Here is an 18,842-nt window from a genome sequence, read left to right on the forward strand (position 1 = left end):
CATCCAGGCCATCATCACCTACCACGGCTCCGTCCTTGGGGAGAGGGTGACCAAACCTCAAGCCCGAACCATGTCGTTGACCAGGGAGCAGTACCTGCAGGTAAAGTCATGCATGTTTGGTACCAGTACTCCATGCATGAATTTTATTTTATCTTCTGATATGCACTTTACGTGTTTACTTTGTAGATGATTCCACATTGGTGCGCCACACATCCTCTGTGCTGGGAGCAGATGGTGGATAGGTGGTGTTCGGCTGAGTGGGACGAGGCGCACACCGCTAGCCGGGAACGGCGTTTGATGATGCAAGGCCCCTCCCACCACCAAGGCAGCCGGAGCCTGGGCCAATATGCCGAAGCATGGGTACGCCACCTTTTTTATTTAGATATATAACACTAAGTTAGATATTATTTCTAACTATCTCGTTGGTTTTCGTTGCAGTCGGCGTCACATGGTGGCAGGTCTTGCTCCACCTTCTCGGCCTATGCTATGGCCCATAAGGGTAAGGCGACGTCCGACGTCACCTACAACCCGAATGACGGGCCCGAGGCCTACACCAACCCCGCCGTCTACAGCCGCCTCCATGACTACATCGCCATGGCGCAGGAGGTCCATGGCCCAGACTATGATCCGAGCACCGAGCCGATCGACCCCGATGTGCTCATGAGGGTCGGAGGAGGCAAGAGACATGGGCGGTATTGGATTGCCGACGGGGCAATCGACTCGTCCTCCACTCCCACTCTATCTCAGGTGAGAGCAAGGTGCACGGGCTCGAGTCCAGCCATACGACCTCGGCACGACAGCTCACAGCATCGCATACAGCAACTCGAGGTTAGTGCTTCTGTAACTCGTCCTTCCTTGAGTTATATACCTACTCTTTGAGTTACTATAACGTTGGCTTGTAATATTACAGACCCAACAAGAAGAAGAGAGGAGGGAACGTCAAGAGATGGAGGAGAGGATAATGGCGGAGCGGGCGGCGGCTGATCAGAGGATGGCGGAGATGTTCCAGTACATGCAGAGCCTTGGCGCCGCACAGGGCATCGCTCCGCCACCTCCATTGTTCCCTCCAGTTGACCCTGCTCTCTTCCACACTCCTGTGAGTATCAAAATTGTAGTTAGATGTTTGTAATGCATCTGGTATAACACATGCAATCTCTTCTCTGTGCAGGGCCAATCTGGGGCAGCATCCAACAACCCTCCGGAAGGGTTCAGCCCAACGCAGCCCTGGTCAAACCGCCCACCTCCATGAGTGTTGTGTTTTCATTGTTTTAGACTTCAGAACTTATGTATAATACTTATGTCTGTGTTTGATACTTATGTGAGAGCTTGCGACGTTTGAGACTTATGTTTGTGTTTGATACTTGTGTTGAACACTTATGTTTGTGATGTATATTTATGTTTGTGGTGACGGTTTTATGTTTGTGTTGGCTATTTATGTCTGTGATGATATCTGTGATGTATATATGTGATATATATGTGATATCTTGAAAGGGAAATGTGCCCTTGGGTCATTTCTAAGTATTTTGGTGGTTTAGTGCCCAACACTAGTGCCTAAGTGTAAAAAGGTGGACAAAGTACAAATCAAGGATAAAGGTATGTTTCTCAGACTTAGTACATTGTTTTATGGACTAATGTATTGTGTCTAAGTGCTGGAAACAGGAAAAATCCAATTGGAAATGTCTTGGCTCGAGCAGCCAAGACTCTGCTGAGTCTGGGAGCACCGGACTGTCCGGTGGTGCACCGGACAGTGTCCGGTGCGCCAAGCTGGCTCGAGCAAAGTGGCCGCTCTCGGGAATTCACCGGCGACGTACGGCTATAATTCACCGGACTGTCCGGTGAGCCAACGGTCGGCCGGGCCAACGGTCGGCCGCGCAATCTGCGCGGGACACGTGGCCGAGCCAACGGCTAGAAGGGGGCACCGGACTGTCCGGTGTGCACCGGACATGTCCGGTGCGCCAACGGCTCTCAGGCTGCCAATGGTCGACTGCGCCATTTTTGGAAGGAAATCGGGCACCGGACAGTGTCCGGTGTGCACCGGACAGTGTCTGGTGTGCACCGGACTGTCCGGTGCGCTAGTCGACAGAAGGCAAGATCAGCCTTCCTAGATTGCTCTCAACGGCTCCTAGCTGCCTTGGGGCTATAAAAGGGACCCCTAGGCGCATGGAGGAGCACACCAAGCATTCCTACAACATTCCTCAGCACCAAGACATCAATTTCGCGCATTCGTTTCATTGTGATAGCATATAGAGCTCTAGTGGAGTTGTGAACTCATTGAGTTGTGTTGCGAGCTTTTGTTGCGACTTGTGTGCGTGTTGACACTCTGATTCTTGTGTCTTGTGTGCATTGCTAATCCCTCCCTTGCTCCGTGTTCTTTGTGAATTTCAAGTGTAAGGGCGAGAGGCTCCAAGTTGTGGAGATTCCTCGCAAACGGGATTGAGAAAAAGCAAGCAAAACACCGTGGTATTCAAGTGGGTCTTTGGACTGCTTGAGAGGGGTTGATTGCAACCCTCGTCCGTTGGGACGCCACAACGTGGAGTAGGCAAGCGTTGGTCTTGGCCGAACCACGGGATAACCACCGTGCCATCTCTGTGATTGATCCTTGTTGGTTATTGTGTTTTGTTGAGGATTCCTATCTAGCCACTTGGCAATTATTGTGCTAACGATTAATCAAGTTTTGTGGCTTAAGTTTTCAAGTTTCACAGGATCACCTATTCACCCCCCCCTCTAGGTGCTCTCAATTGGTATCAGAGCCGTTCTCTTCAAGAAAGGGACTAACCGCCCGAAGAGATGGATCCTAAGGGCAAGGGGATGGTGATCAACGACAAGGAGAAGGAGTCCTTCGTCAACGAGCCCAATGATGACAGGCCCACCGACTCAGGCTCGGGCCACAAAAGAAAAGACGGGAGGAAGAAGAAGACAAGGCGCATCAAGGAAATTGTCTACTACGACAGCGACGAATCTTCCTCCTCCCAAAAGGACAGCGACGACTACGACAGACGAAAGACGGTTAACTCAAACTTTTCTTTCGATTATTAGCGCATTCCGCATAGCTCAAATGCTCAATTGCTCCCCATTCCACTTGGCAAGCCCCCTCACTTTGATGGAGAGGACTACGGATTTTGGAGCCACAAAATGCGTACTCACCTGTTTTCTCTCCATCCAAGCATTTGGGAGATTGTGGAAAGTGGAATGAAATTTGATAGCTCGGATAGCCCTGTGTTTATTAATGAACAGATTCATAAAAATGCACAAGCTACTACTGTGTTGCTAGCCTCTTTGTGCAGGGACGAGTATCACAAGGTGAGCGGCTTGGACAATGCCAAGCAGATCTGGGACACCCTCAAGGTCTCTCATGAGGGGAACGACGTCACCTTGCTCACCAAAATGGAGTTGGTGGAGGGCGAGCTTGGAAGGTTCGCGATGATAAGGGGCGAGGAGCCAACTCAAACATACAACCGGCTCAAGACCCTTATCAACAAAATGAGGAGCTACGGAAGCACGCGATGGACGGACCACGACGTCGTCCGACTGATGCTAAGGTCCTTTACCGTTCTTGATCCTCATTTGGTGAATAATATTCGTGAGAATCCCAGGTACACCAAAATGTCGCCCGAAGAAGTCCTCGGAAAATTCGTTAGCGGGCGAATGATGATCAAGGAGGCGAGGTACGTGGACGACGCCTTGAATGGTCCGATCAACGAGCCGCAACCCCTTGCTCTCAAGGCAACAAGAAGCAAGGAGGCGCTACCTAGCAAGGTGGCACAGATTGCGGCGGCCGGACTTAATGATGAAGAGATGGCCCTAATTATCAAAAGATTCAAGATGGTGCTTAAGGGTCGCAAGGGACAGCCAAGCAAGACCAAAGCCAAGGGGAAGCGCTCATGCTTCAAATGCGGTAAGCTTGGTCATTTTATTGCTAACTGTCCCGAAAATGATAGTGAACAGGACCAAGGGAGCAAGAGGGAGAAGAAGAAGGCATACAAGAAGGCAAAGGGCGAGGCACATCTAGGCAAGGAGTGGGATTCGGATTGCTCCTCCTCCGACTCCGACAATGAGGGACTCGCCGCCACCGCTTTCAACAAGTCATCCCTCTTCCCAAACGAGCGTCACACTTGCCTCATGGCAAGGGAGAAGAAAGTAAGCACTCATGATACTAGTACTTATGCTTCTTCAAGTGAGGATGAGTCTAGTGATGATGATGAGATAGATTACTCATGCTTATTCAAAGGATTAGATAGATCTAAAATTGATAATATTAATGAGTTGATTGATGCCTTGAATGATAAGAATATGCTTTTAGAAAAGCAAGAGGATTTGTTGTATGAAGAACATGATAAATTTGTAGAAGCACAAAAGTCTCTTGCTCTAGAAATTAAAAGGAATGAAATGCTCTCTAGTGAATTGTCTTCTTGTCATGAAACTATTGCTACATTAAAAGGTTTTAATGATGATTTAAATGCTAAACTAGAAGTAGCTAGTAAATCTAATTCTTGTGTAGAAATTGTTGAAACTTGTAATAGGTGTAAAGATTTTGACATTGATGCTTGTAGTGATCATTTAGTTTCAATTTCCAAATTAAATGAGGAATTAGCTAGTCTTAATGCCCAACTTAAGACTAGCAAGAATGAATTTGACAAGCTAAAATTTGCAAGGGATGCCTACACGATTGGTAGACACCCCTCAATTAAGGATGGACTTGGCTACAAGAGGGAAGCCAAGAACTTGACAAGCCATAAGGCTCCCATCTCCGCCAAGGAGAAAGGGAAGGCCCGTATGGCTAGTAGTGTGCAAAAGAACCATGCCTTTATGTACCATGATAGGAGACAATCTAGAAATGCTTATAGGAGTTGTAATGCATATAATGCCTTTGATTCTCATGCCATGTCTGCTTCTAGTTCTTCTTATGTGCATGATAGAAATGTTGGTAGGAGAAATATTGTTCATAATATGCCTAGGAGAAATGTTGTTAATGTTCCTAGGAAAGTAAATGAACCTTCTACAATATATCATGCTTTAAATGCTTCTTTTGCTATTTGTAGAAAGGATAGGAAGATAGTTGCTAGAAAATTAGGGGCAAGATGCAAGGGAGACAAAACTTGCATCTGGGTCCCTAAGGATATTTGCACTAACCTTGTAGGACCCAACATGAGTTGGGTACCTAAGACCCAAGCCTAAATTTGCCTTGCAGGTTTATGCATCCGGGGGTTCAAGCTGGATCATCGACAGCGGATGCACAAACCATATGACGGGGGAGAAGAAGATGTTCACCTCCTATGTCAAAAACAAAGATTCCCAAGATTCAATAATATTCGGTGATGGGAATCAAGGCAAGGTAAAAGGGTTAGGTAAAATTGCAATCTCAAATGAGCACTCTATCTCTAATGTGTTTTTAGTAGAGTCTCTTGGATATAATTTGCTATCTGTTATTCAATTATGCAATATGGGATATAACTATTTATTTACAAATGTAGATGTGTCTGTCTTTAGAAGATGTGATGGTTCACTAGCTTTTAAGGGTGTACTAGACGGCAAACTTTACTTAGTTGATTTTGCAAAAGAAGAGGCCGGTCTAGATGCATGCTTAATGGCTAAGACTTGCATGGGCTGGTTGTGGCATCGCCGCTTAGCACATGTGGGGATGAAGAACCTCCATAAGCTTCTAAAGGGAGAACACGTGATAGGTCTAATCAATGTTCATTTCGAAAAAGATAGACCTTGTGCAGCTTGTCAAGCTGGTAAACAAGTGGGAGGAGCGCATCACAGCAAGAATGTGATGACCACGTCAAGACCTCTGGAGCTGCTGCATATGGACCTCTTCGGACCCGTCGCCTATCTGAGCATAGGAGGAAGTAAGTATGGTCTAGTTATTGTTGATGACTTTTCCCGCTTCACTTGGGTGTTCTTTTTGCAGGATAAGTCTGAAACCCAAGGGACCCTCAAGCGCTTCCTAAGGAGAGCTCAAAATGAGTTTGAGCTCAAGGTGAAGAAGATAAGGAGCGACAACGGGTCCGAATTCAAGAACCTTCAAGTGGAGGAGTTCCTTAAGGAGGAGGGGATCAAGCACGAGTTCTCCGCTCCCTACACACCTCAGCAAAATGGTGTGGTAGAAAGGAAGAACATGACGCTCATTGATATGGCGAGGACTATGCTTGGAGAGTTCAAGACCCCCGAGTGTTTTTGGTCGGAAGCCGTGAACACGGCTTGCCACGCCATCAACAGGGTCTATCTTCACCGCCTCCTCAAGAAGACCTCATACGAGCTGCTAACTGGTAACAAACCCAATGTATCGTACTTTCGTGTATTTGGGAGTAAATGCTACATTCTAGTGAAGAAGGGTAGGAATTCCAAATTTGCTCCCAAAGCTGTAGAAGGGTTTTTGTTAGGTTATGATTCAAATACAAAGGCGTATAGGGTCTTCAACAAATCATCGGGTTTGGTTGAAGTCTCTAGCGACGTTGTATTTGATGAGACTAATGGCTCTCCAAGAGAGCAAGTTGTTGATCTTGATGATGTAGATGAAGAGGATGTTCCAACGGCCGCGATACGCACCATGGCGATTGGAGATGTACGGCCTCAAGAACAACTGGAGCAAGATCAACCGTCTTCTTCAACTATGGTGCATCCCCCAACCCAAGATGATGAACAGGTACCTCAAGTGGAGGCGCATGATCAAGGGGGAGCACAGGATGTTCAAATTGAAGAGGAAGAAGCACCTCAGGCACCTCCAACCCAAGTTCGAGCGACGATTCAAAGGGATCATCCCGTCGACCAGATATTGGGTGATATTAGCAAGGGAGTAACTACTCGTTCAAGATTAGTTAATTTTTGTGAGCATTACTCTTTTGTCTCTTCTATTGAGCCTTTCAGGGTAGAAGAGGCCTTGCTAGATCCGGACTGGGTGTTGGCCATGCAGGAGGAACTCAACAATTTCAAGCGCAATGAAGTTTGGACACTGGTGCCTCGCCCCAAGCAAAATGTTGTGGGAACCAAGTGGGTGTTCCGCAACAAACAGGACGAGCATGGGGTGGTGACAAGGAACAAGGCTCGGCTTGTGGCAAAAGGTTATGCCCAAGTCGCAGGTTTGGACTTTGAGGAGACATTCGCTCCTGTGGCTAGGCTAGAATCAATTCGTATCTTGCTAGCATATGCCGCTCACCATTCTTTCAGGTTGTACCAAATGGATGTGAAGAGCGCTTTCCTCAATGGGCCGATCAAAGAGGAGGTGTACGTGGAGCAACCCCCTGGCTTCGAGGATGAACGGTACCCCGACCACGTGTGTAAGCTCTCTAAGGCGCTCTATGGACTTAAGCAAGCCCCAAGAGCATGGTATGAATGCCTTAGAGACTTTTTAATTGCTAATGCTTTCAAGGTCGGGAAAGCGGATCCAACTCTTTTTACTAAGACTTGCGATGGTGATCTTTTTGTATGCCAAATCTATGTCGATGACATAATATTTGGTTCTACTAATCAAAAGTCTTGTGAAGAGTTTAGCAGGGTGATGACGCAGAAATTCGAGATGTCGATGATGGGCGAGTTGAACTACTTCCTTGGATTCCAAGTGAAGCAACTCAAGGACAGCACTTTCATCTCCCAAACGAAGTACACACAAGACTTGCTAAAGCGGTTTGGGATGAAGGACGCCAAGCTCGCAAAGACGCCGATGGGAACTGACGGACACACCGACCTCAACAAAGGTGGTAAGTCCGTTGATCAAAAAGCATACCGGTCCATGATAGGTTCTTTGCTTTATTTATGTGCTAGTAGACCGGATATTATGCTTAGCGTATGCATGTGTGATAGATTTCAATCCGATCCTAAGGAGTGTCACTTAGTGGCTGTGAAGCGAATTCTTCGATATTTAGTCGCTACGCCTTGCTTCGGGATCTGGTATCCAAAGGGGTCTAACTTTGACTTGATTGGGTACTCAGATTCCGACTATGCTGGATGTAAGGTCGATAGGAAGAGTACATCGGGGACGTGCCAATTCTTAGGAAGGTCCCTGGTGTCATGGAACTCTAAGAAACAAACTTCTGTTGCCCTATCCACCGCTGAGGCCGAGTACGTTGCCGCAGGACAGTGTTGTGCGCAACTACTTTGGATGAGGCAAACCCTCCGGGACTTTGGCTACAATCTGAGCAAAGTCCCACTCCTATGTGACAATGAGAGTGCTATCCGAATAGCGGAAAATCCTGTTGAGCACAGCCGCACAAAGCACATTGACATCCGGCATCACTTTTTGAGAGACCACCAGCAAAAGGGAGATATCGAAGTGTTTCATGTTAGCACCGAGAACCAGCTAGCCGATATCTTTACCAAGCCTCTAGATGAGAAGACCTTTTGCAGGCTACGTAGTGAGCTCAATATCTTAGATTCGCGGAACTTGGATTGAAATGTAGCATACATGTGTTTATGCCTTTGATCATGTTCATTCTGCATGTTGTTGCTTATTGTGGTGCTCAAGTTGTACAAACACTCCCTGTACCTCACAAGTCCTGTTTGCAAGTGATGCACATATTTAGGGGGAGCTGTGCTACAACTTGACCCTTTGAGACTAACCATGTTCTTGAGTTTGGGTGTTTTAGTCTCCAAGGAGAATTGAAAGGGAAAAGGTGGACTTGGACCATGCAAGACTTCCACTGCACTCCGATGAAAAGAGTAACTTTTCCAAGTTCATCTTTATACTCTTATTGCCTTTGTGTTCTTATTTGAAGATTTTGGTGAGGCAATGGCGTTAAAGGGCCAAGATTGATCCCGTTTTGGTGCTTGATGCCAAAGGGGGAGAAAATAAAGGCCAAAGCGATAAATGGATCAGCTACCACTTGAGAAATTTTTGAGAACAGTAGAATAGAGCTTTTTGTTTGTCAAAACTCTTTTATTGTCTCTCTGGTCAAATGTTGGTTTCTTGTGGGGAGAAGTATTGATTATGGGAAAAAGGGGAGTTGTTGAAATCTTGAATCAATTTCTCTTGGAATGACTCTCTTTATGTCGTAACATGTGTGTTTGACTTAGAGATAGAAATTTGAGTTTGATTTGCAAAAACAAAACAAGTGGTGGCAAAGAGTGATCCATATATGTCAAATTGAATTAAAACAATTTTGAGTTCTTAGTTGAATTGATTTTGTACTTGTTCTACTTGCTTTATGTTGTGTTGGCATAAATCACCAAAAAGGGGGGAGATTGAAAGGGAAATGTGCCCTTGGGTCATTTCTAAGTATTTTGGTGGTTTAGTGCCCAACACTAGTGCCTAAGTGTAAAAAGGTGGACAAAGTACAAATCAAGGATAAAGGTATGTTTCTCAGACTTAGTACATTGTTTTATGGACTAATGTATTGTGTCTAAGTGCTGGAAACAGGAAAATCCAATTGGAAATGTCTTGGCTCGAGCAGCCAAGACTCTGCTGAGTCTGGGAGCACCGGACTGTCCGGTGGTGCACCGGACAGTGTCCGGTGCGCCAAGCTGGCTCGAGCAAAGTGGCCGCTCTCGGGAATTCACCGGCGACGTACGGCTATAATTCACCGGACTGTCCGGTGTGCACCGGACTGTCCGGTGAGCCAACGGTCGGCCGGGCCAACGGTCGGCCGCGCAATCTGCGCGGGACACGTGGCCGAGCCAACGGCTAGAAGGGGGCACCGGACTGTCCGGTGTGCACCGGACATGTCCGGTGCGCCAACGGCTCTCAGGCTGCCAACGATCGACTGCGCCATTTTTGGAAGGAAATCGGGCACCGGACAGTGTCCGGTGTGCACCGGACTGTCCGGTGCGCTAGTCGACAGAAGGCAAGATCAGCCTTCCTAGATTGCTCTCAACGGCTCCTAGCTGCCTTGGGGCTATAAAAGGGACCCCTAGGCGCATGGAGGAGCACACTAAGCATTCCTACAACATTCCTCAGCACCAAGACATCAATTTCGCGCATTCGTTTCATTGTGATAGCATATAGAGCTCTAGTGGAGTTGTGAACTCATTGAGTTGTGTTGCGAGCTTTTGTTGCGACTTGTGTGCGTGTTGACACTCTGATTCTTGTGTCTTGTGTGCATTGCTAATCCCTCCCTTGCTCCGTGTTCTTTGTGAATTTCAAGTGTAAGGGCGAGAGGCTCCAAGTTGTGGAGATTCCTCGCAAACGGGATTGAGAAAAAGCAAGCAAAACACCGTGGTATTCAAGTGGGTCTTTGGACTGCTTGAGAGGGGTTGATTGCAACCCTCGTCCGTTGGGACGCCACAACGTGGAGTAGGCAAGCGTTGGTCTTGGCCGAACCACGGGATAACCACCGTGCCATCTCTGTGATTGATCCTTGTTGGTTATTGTGTTTTGTTGAGGATTCCTATCTAGCCACTTGGCAATTATTGTGCTAACGATTAATCAAGTTTTGTGGCTTAAGTTTTCAAGTTTCACAGGATCACCTATTCACCCCCCCTCTAGGTGCTCTCATATCTTCTGTTTGTGTGGATGGAATACAAAAAACAAATAAAAAAGGTATATACTGGTCACTTTGCCGAGTGTAACACTCGGCAAAGAGGCGCTTTGCCGAGTGTCAGGGTCATAACACTCGGCAAAGAGCACAGACCTGGGCACCGGTTTAGGTTCTTTGCCGAGTGTTATGTCGCTGGCACTCGGCAAAGAGGTCGGCTTTTGCCGAGTGCCGCACAGAACACTCGGCAAAGAGCCTGACATGGGGACCCTCCCTGGCAGGCTCTTTGCCGAGTGTCCCAAGTGGCACTCGCCAAAGATGGATTCTTTGCCAAGTGCTGCCGGGCAGACACTCGGCAAAGATAACTCCTTTGCCGAGTGTCACCAGGGACACTCGGCAAAGCCGCCGTCTCCGTCACCCGGCACCGTAACAACTGCTTTTCTTTGCCGAGTGCTCTCTGGCACTCGGCAAACCTCTTTGCTGAGTGCCCGAGAAAAAGCACTCGGCAAAGAAGGCTTTGCCGATGCACTGTTTGCCAAGCCTTCTTTGTCGAGTGTCACACTCGGCAAAGCCTTTGCCGAGTGTTTTTTAGGCTTCGCCGAGTGCTTCAGGCACTCGGCAAAGCGATTGATTCCATAAGTGTTAGTAATTATTGTGCAGGTGAGTTCTACCAAGCTGGACACATTAGTTGCTAAACTAGGATCTTTTAAGATGCTTGAGACCATAGATAGAGGGGTATAGTCTTGCCTAGATCATGTAGTTTGATTCCACAATTCTTTCAGTTAGCCGACACATTTAAGATTTATAGAGGACTATTCACCCATGCTCTAATCTGCCATCTGGCATCTAGCTTGGACTCGCCATAACAAGGCGTAGGTTGCCAACAAGCAACCAAACTTCGAGGATAAATCATTATATTCATTCACTAGACCAATTCAGTTTGATTGCTATCACACTCGCTTTTGCATTCATATTCTTGTCTCGCGTGGCAGTGGCTTGAGTAACTATAGAGAAGCTCTTATTTATAACTAGTTGTATCTCTCTAGTATAATTAAGTAGTTGACAATATTGTGTATTTGAGAGAACCCAACCTAGAGACTTAGCAACTATAGTTATTTAAGGGGCTTGCTTGTTGTGACATAGAGCTAGAGCAAGTATTTCCTTCCACACAAATTTTATGCTAATTAATCTTATTCTAGTATTTAGTGGTATTAAAAAGGAAATTTTAGGCTATTCACCCACTCTAGTTATCTAGATCCTATCACTTGCACTTGCCCCTCTCCCTTTTGCGCTCGCCCACCCTATCGGCCACGCAGATCCATACTACCGACCACACTCGCCTGCCAAGCCATGGTCGCACGAGAGCTCTTCGTGCCATGGGCTGGCCTAGTCCCTCCATAATGTCATGATAAGTCCTTGCCTAGGTCACGATGAGCTCCATCGCCAGCCATGGCCGACCCTGCTTTTGATTGCACGTCTTACCCTTCGCTAATGAGGCCTACCGCCAATCACGATCAACCCTAGGCAGGCACAGCAACCACATCGTGGCTATGCAGGAGCTCCATCGTGCCATGGCCTAGCCTAACACCTCCTTGATCTATGGAAAGACCCTTACTAGGTCATGGCAAGATTCTCCCCTAGCCACAACCAGTATCGTCTCTCATCACGCATGCCTCCTCTGGTCATGACAACCCCTCCTCATTGTATGTGTCAAAGAAGACTATGACATGTGAGCTCATGTGTAATTGAGACAAATGAGGAGAAGGTGGTCCCATTGTCGGTTGTTGTTCGGCTCCAATTTGTTGACTATTAGGTTGTATCCGGCATCTTACCCATCTTATCTCTCATATCATCTCCTATTTCAAACTTCAATATGTGAACATCGTAGTCTACAGTGTAAATAGTGTTTTGCATGAACATATGCATGATTTGTTGGAGACAAACACGTGTGGACTAACGATTTCTTTTAAGAAAATAAGAATGCATGTTCGTTCATTGACATGTGAGCTACATAAAGTCTTGGAGGACTTTGGTATGGAGTGTGGAATAGCTCAAGACAAAGGTAAACAATAGGGTTTTTTCTTTTGGCAGTCAAAGAGGTGTTTAAATAAGATTATTAACCATATTAGTAAGCTAGTAGTCATACTATCAAGAGAAGTCAATGATGTTTACTTGACATATTTGTTAGTGCCTCATAGATCATATAGTTGATGCATGTGCATGAGGGCTAATAGCGTTTTCAATAGTGAGAGAAAAAATCTTTTCAAAAGTGAATTTTGAAAAATGAAAGAATTGTGTACTGCAGACCATATGAGCCAATAGGTCGGACCGTCTGTAAGGCTAATAGATACTTGGGAAAATAATGTGTTTCTGTGTGGTTCGCATAGTTTGTACTACAGAATATCTAAGCTAGGGTAGCTGGACCATCCGGGAGTATTGGCCAATAGGGCCTCGATTTGGCTAAGTTCCCAATGTGTGGTATGGACCATCCGGTCGAGGGGCACAGTTTGTCCAAAATTGACTCAGGTGAATCTGATATAGGGCATGGCCCGATCTTCCGTGAGGTATGATAACTTGATTGAGTGGAGATCTCAACATTGATGATCTATGAAATCCGAACGCTAACTTGTTAGGGTCGTGTGTGACACTTGGTCACACCCCTAATGGGCTCCAACATGATACATGGCTCAACAGCCCAACAAACGGTGTTGTAGCACCAAAACAGAATCTAAACACTGTCTTGTTTTGATGATTCCCATTAACTCTAGATGAATTTTAAGTTGGTTCTAGTTGGGTTGGAAATCTTATCTCCTCATATTTCCATCTTATCTCCTCATATTTCCATCCATATAAAGCCCAACAAATTGGAGTTTGGATTCAACCTGGGCGTCCATTTTAGTGTAGACTGTCCTGGACTCCGAGGTGGAGACGAAGTTGAGTCGGACTTTGTTTTCTCTTGTTGTGAACGTCCTAGCTTGTCCTCCCTGACATGTTGGTCTTTCTCAAGTCCTTGCTGGTCCTCTTTAAGGTTTCTAATAATTGTCAAAATATCCATGGCACCAAACGTAACCTCTAAAACACAATTGACTAGGTAATATCGAACCTGAAGATTTTAGCTGTCGTGCATGTGCTCATGTTGTCGGTCTATCCATTGTTTGTATGGGATTTATGTCCTTATTATCCTCCCCCACTTGATTGGAGTCGTCCTTGACTCAGGCGGTGGCTAATGAGGTGGCCGAGCAACCCTAAGATGTGCAAGGCCTTTTGGCCCAAAAACATGTGTCACTGATTTCTGGCAGATTCTGGACGTCATCTTGTTACGATGATTCTGATTAACTCCAAGAGTATTATGACATGGGACCAGTTGGGTTGGAAAGCTTATCTTCTTAGCTTTCCAACGATATCTAGAACATAAAAAATAGAGTTCATATGTGATCTGGGCGTCTGTTTTTTCATGATACCCACTCCTGCAGTCCGAATTAGATCCGTAAATAAATTTGACTTCGACTCCCCTTGAGCTTGGGACTCTATCATTGGTTGGGCCTCGACCATATAGTTGACGTTCATGTACTCATCATTCTCCCCTTCTTGGTTTTGAGTAGTCCTCGAGTCAAAGTAGTTGGTGCGTGCATAAGGGTTTGTTGTAGGTCTTGACATCGTCCAACCTTGCTCCTCTTCCTGAAGTTAACCCTGTTGTTGCAAAACAAACAAATAAGGACAAGTAGAACTAGACATGATATAGTTATCTTTAACATAGTCCCCTAGTTGATCATATTGTTTCATGACAAAAGGAGAGTTCATATTTGAACAAATATATACTCCATGTACCATATATTCTCTTTCCCAGTTATATCTTCCAATAAAATGATATGTATGTTTAGATGTCCATGGAAAATCAGCAATAAAAGAAAGTTTCTCCTCTAAATTATTTAGATTACATAGAACATCAAATTTAATATAAGCCAAAGTATTTAAAGAAGATAACAATTTGAGCTCACCATGTACACTAGTTATGTGATTGATTGTTCTATTTTTTCTTTCATAAGTTGTGGCACAGAAACAACATAAGCATCATCACACAACTCTTCTTTACCACAAAAATATGTTGATGATTAGACGAAAAATTTAACACATCAAAAGAAGTCTCACCATGAGCATTACCTTTACTCTCGCTAGCAAAAGGAATACTTGATGAATTTTGAAATGATGGGTCTGAACTTTTTGATGCTGCTATGAGCACCTCATTTTGTTTAACATCATCCTCTCACTTTTGTATACAATCCTACAAAAGGTTAGTCACAGCAAGAGCAATAACAATAGTATGATCCACTAGATAATGCACCCCATCAGATGAATTTAATACATGAGGTGTATTCATAAAAGTTTCTCGCATAAGAATTTTTAGATCTTTCCAAGTTTGTGGTTTATTAAATGGAGTTAAGGACTCCCACGAAGATAAAGAAAAATGGGTCAAAACACTAGTTGACTTTTTGATCTTTTTCCGTTCAAACATAAAATATTTTTCAAAAAGACAATCTATCTTAGTTTTTCACTCAGTATATGTTTCAGCACCTATACCATCATAAGATGAAAAAGCAATAATATGATCACATGCGGAAGAAATGGTAGGATGTGGTAGACAAGTCTCCATCATGTTCATCTGTTCAAGAAGTCCTGAAACTCTCTTCAACCTTTCAGTGTTCATGTTGACTGCATCACAAATAGCTCTCATCATGTTGCGGAGCTCTAGATAGGATGTTCCTGTCATTGTTAATACAAAACAGAAACAAAGGCAACATACAAAAGGTGTGAACCCTACAACTACTCTCAAGGGTGGTGGTGGAACACAAGTTGTGAAGGCGCTTATCCTGCTCTGACAAGGTTCTTACCAGCACTGTAGATGGCAAACGGTGGCCGGTGTGACTGCCAAAAGAGCGTGGGTGTGACTGCAAAGGATTACCTGTTCTGCTCGAGATAAAGGTAGAGCGTTGGGAAGGCTAACTAAATATATACCTGTGTCACACAAGTCAGTAACAGATAGCAATGTTGAAAAAGTATTCCAACTACTCATCCTAGTTGTTGGCCTAGAAAATGTATTAGAACAGTTGGACCAAGGCACAAGAAAGAAGGTAACAAGGATATAGGTAAAACAAGGAAACAAGTTGGAATAAAAAGCAATCACAGATGTGCACAGATCAATGGTGTTCCTGCTTATGCGCACTCTTTTTCTCTTTTTTTCTCTATTTTTTCCTTTTTTCATTGTTTTTGTGCGACTTTTTTTGCACTCACATTTTTATATTCTCTTTTCCACAAAAGTGCCACAAAAACAAGATATAACACAAGAGTAGCAAAACAATTCTCGTCTGTCCATGACAGATTTTCTACTCTAACTTCAACAGACTGTTTGACAAATTTAGGCCCCGTTTGGTTGGGGGTGACTAAAGTTTAGTCACTTTTAGTCCCTAAAGAAGCAAACATGGTGACTAAAGTAGGATGACTAAACTCAAGTTCTTTAGTTACCAAGGGGGTGACTAAAAGGGACTAAAGTACGATTTTTTCCTCATTTGACCTCTCCTCTTTCTTAGTGCATGAGGCATCCACTAATTAATAGGGGTAATGCAGTCATTATTCACACTAATTAATGCTTTTTAGTCAGGTTTAGTCACTAGAACCAAACGGGGTACTTTAGTGACTAAAGGAACCAAACGGGGCCTTAGAGACCTCAAATGCAAAAACTCACAACACGAAAGTTGTAGGTCTCCATTTTCTCTTTCTTTTAGATATATATCGCCTATTTTGAATAAAGGTGGAGATATTGACCCTGAAATACAAACTGGTCCAAAATTTTAGGATCACAAACAGATTTATTTCCAATACAGATAATCCCTTGATAACGACGCTTTCTAGAAATCTCTTAAATACAAAAGTCGTAGATAATTTTCTAAGCTTTCCAGAAATTACTGGAACACTAAATTATGAGTTGGTATGCGAGATTTATGCTCAAAATACTGAATTGGGTAGATACTAATCTGATAAGGACGAGATGATGAGGTGAAAAATGGTGGGATCTGTTTTGGAGATTGAATTTGTGGGATCACAGCGGATGAAAACGATTAAATCAAACCAAAAATAAATCTAAACCAGCAATAAGACCTTGATCTAGCACACAAACTCAATACGGTGGAATCTAAAACCAAATTGTACAAAGGTTAAGACGAAGTCGGTCAGGATACACTAATGGTTTTTAAACATATGAAGATATGATAGATTGTTATAGTTCTTTTTCTTTGGCTTTTTTGTGGATTATAGGATGAACAAAATGAATATAAAGGTAGGATTATACCTCATGGGCAACCTGAATCTTGATACCACTTGATAGAGAGCAAGGTCCGATCTTTCGTGAGGTACGATGATTTAATTGAGTGGAGATCTCAACGTTGATGATCCAAGGCTTCGAGCGAATAGATCATCGCAATCACTACACCACTGATACGTTGTTTATCACTCGTGACACATGATTGACCTCACTAAAAGGCTTATCCCTGCAAGCATAATCAAGAACACAAGCAAGAACAGAAAGAACGCAATCAAAACTGCATTGATCACGAGGTAGGGTCTCACAAACTGAAGAACGTCGACACTGTTCGATGACAAATATGATCTAAGCAAAAACCAAAACCTAATGTGGCGGAGGCTGCTGATAAAATAGAGGTTAGTTCGTGCGTGACCCCTGGTCGCACCCCTAATGGGCTCCAACACGATACATGGCTCAACAACCCAACAAACGGTGTCGCAGCACCAAAACAAAATCTAAAAGCTGACTTGTTTTGATGATTCCCGTTGACTCCGGTTGAATTTTAAGTTGGTTATAGTTGGGTTAGAAAGTTTATCTCTTTATATTTCCATCCATATAAAGCCCAACCTAATCGAAGTTTGGATGCATCCTGGGCATCCATTTTAGTGCAGATTGATCCTGGACTCCGAGGTGGAAATGAAGTTGAGTCGGACTTGGCTTTCTCTTGTTGTGAACGTCCTAGCTTCTCCTCTCTAACATCTTGGCCTTTCCCAAGTCCTTGCTGGTCCTCTCCAAGGTTCCTAATTGTCAAAACATCTATGGCACCAAATGCAAGCTCTAAAACACAATTGACTAGGTAAGAACGAACCTCTAGATTTAGCTGTCGTCGAACGTGCTCATGTTGTTGGTGCATGCATTGTTTGTATGTGAGTGATGTCCTCATCAGAATCTGCATAGGACTTCTGTTTTATAGTGTTTGTATTGCAGTACTATTCGTGCCTAGGTCACAGATGGTGCATGTTCCTAGGTCGCAGATCATCGGTGCCCACGTGTCGGACCATCTGTAGGTATCAAAGTCAGGAGAAGCAAAGCTCGGGGTGTTCCTGTTTGGGCTCGGCAGACCATTTGTCCGGGGTCAGAGGACCGTTCATACGTCACTTTTTCTGGCAGCCCTAACAACTTTTCAAATGGAAAGTACTCGTTAAATTGATGGGTCGATCGTCCGGCTAGAGGGCGTAGACCGTTCGCGAGTGTGCAGAAAGGGCAGTTTGCCCATAACGAGTAGTTTTTGGGGTGTGCTATAAATAGATGGAGTCCATGTGTTGGACATCTCTCTTGGCCATTTTGAACCATCTATTGAGCACATGCAAGCTTCCAAACCTCTCTCACTCCCACTCTTTGCTAGGGATTGCATTCTAGTGAGTTTGAGAGTGCTCTACTGCATTGCATCAAGTTGTTGATTCTTGAGGCATTAGGAGGTTCATGAGGCAAGTGTCGTCCACTTATTACTTTTGAAAGTTGTTGCCTCCTAGATGGCTTGGTGAAGGTTCTCCTTTGAGCTCTCTGATGAAGGTTGTGGAGAGGTCACAGTGTTGATTGTGAGGGGCTCGCACTTGCCTCACCAAAGCGGAGAAAAGTGACGCCAGTGAAATCGGGGTATATTGATTCTTTGACCATTTGACTCAAGAGATCAATCAAAGTCTTGATATAGGAGCAGTTGAGTACATTGAATCCACCTCAACGTGGATTAGGGGTGATTGACAAATCACAGAGACCATGGTAAAAAATCTCGTGTCTTGTGCATTTATTACTTTGTTCTATATCAATTGCTTATGTGATTTGTGCTATTCTTCAGTACTAGCTAGATTGATCACTTGTTCACCTTAGGCTAGAAAATTTGATTCCCTTGTTTTACTAAATTTTCTTTCAAGTGTCTTTGATTTTTGTTCAAAACCATCTATTCACCCCCTCTAGCTGGTGTCCTTGATCCTACAAGTGGTATCAAAGCCAAGGACTCATTTATTTATGGATTTAATCAACCGGGAGTAGGACAATATGGCTAGTGGAAGCAATGTGCATATGGGTAAGCCACCACACTTTGATGGAAACAACCATGACTATTGGAAAATAAGAATGATAGT

Source organism: Zea mays, chromosome 1, assembly GCF_902167145.1.
Source record: "Zea mays cultivar B73 chromosome 1, Zm-B73-REFERENCE-NAM-5.0, whole genome shotgun sequence".
NCBI classification, from domain to species: domain Eukaryota; kingdom Viridiplantae; phylum Streptophyta; class Magnoliopsida; order Poales; family Poaceae; genus Zea; species Zea mays.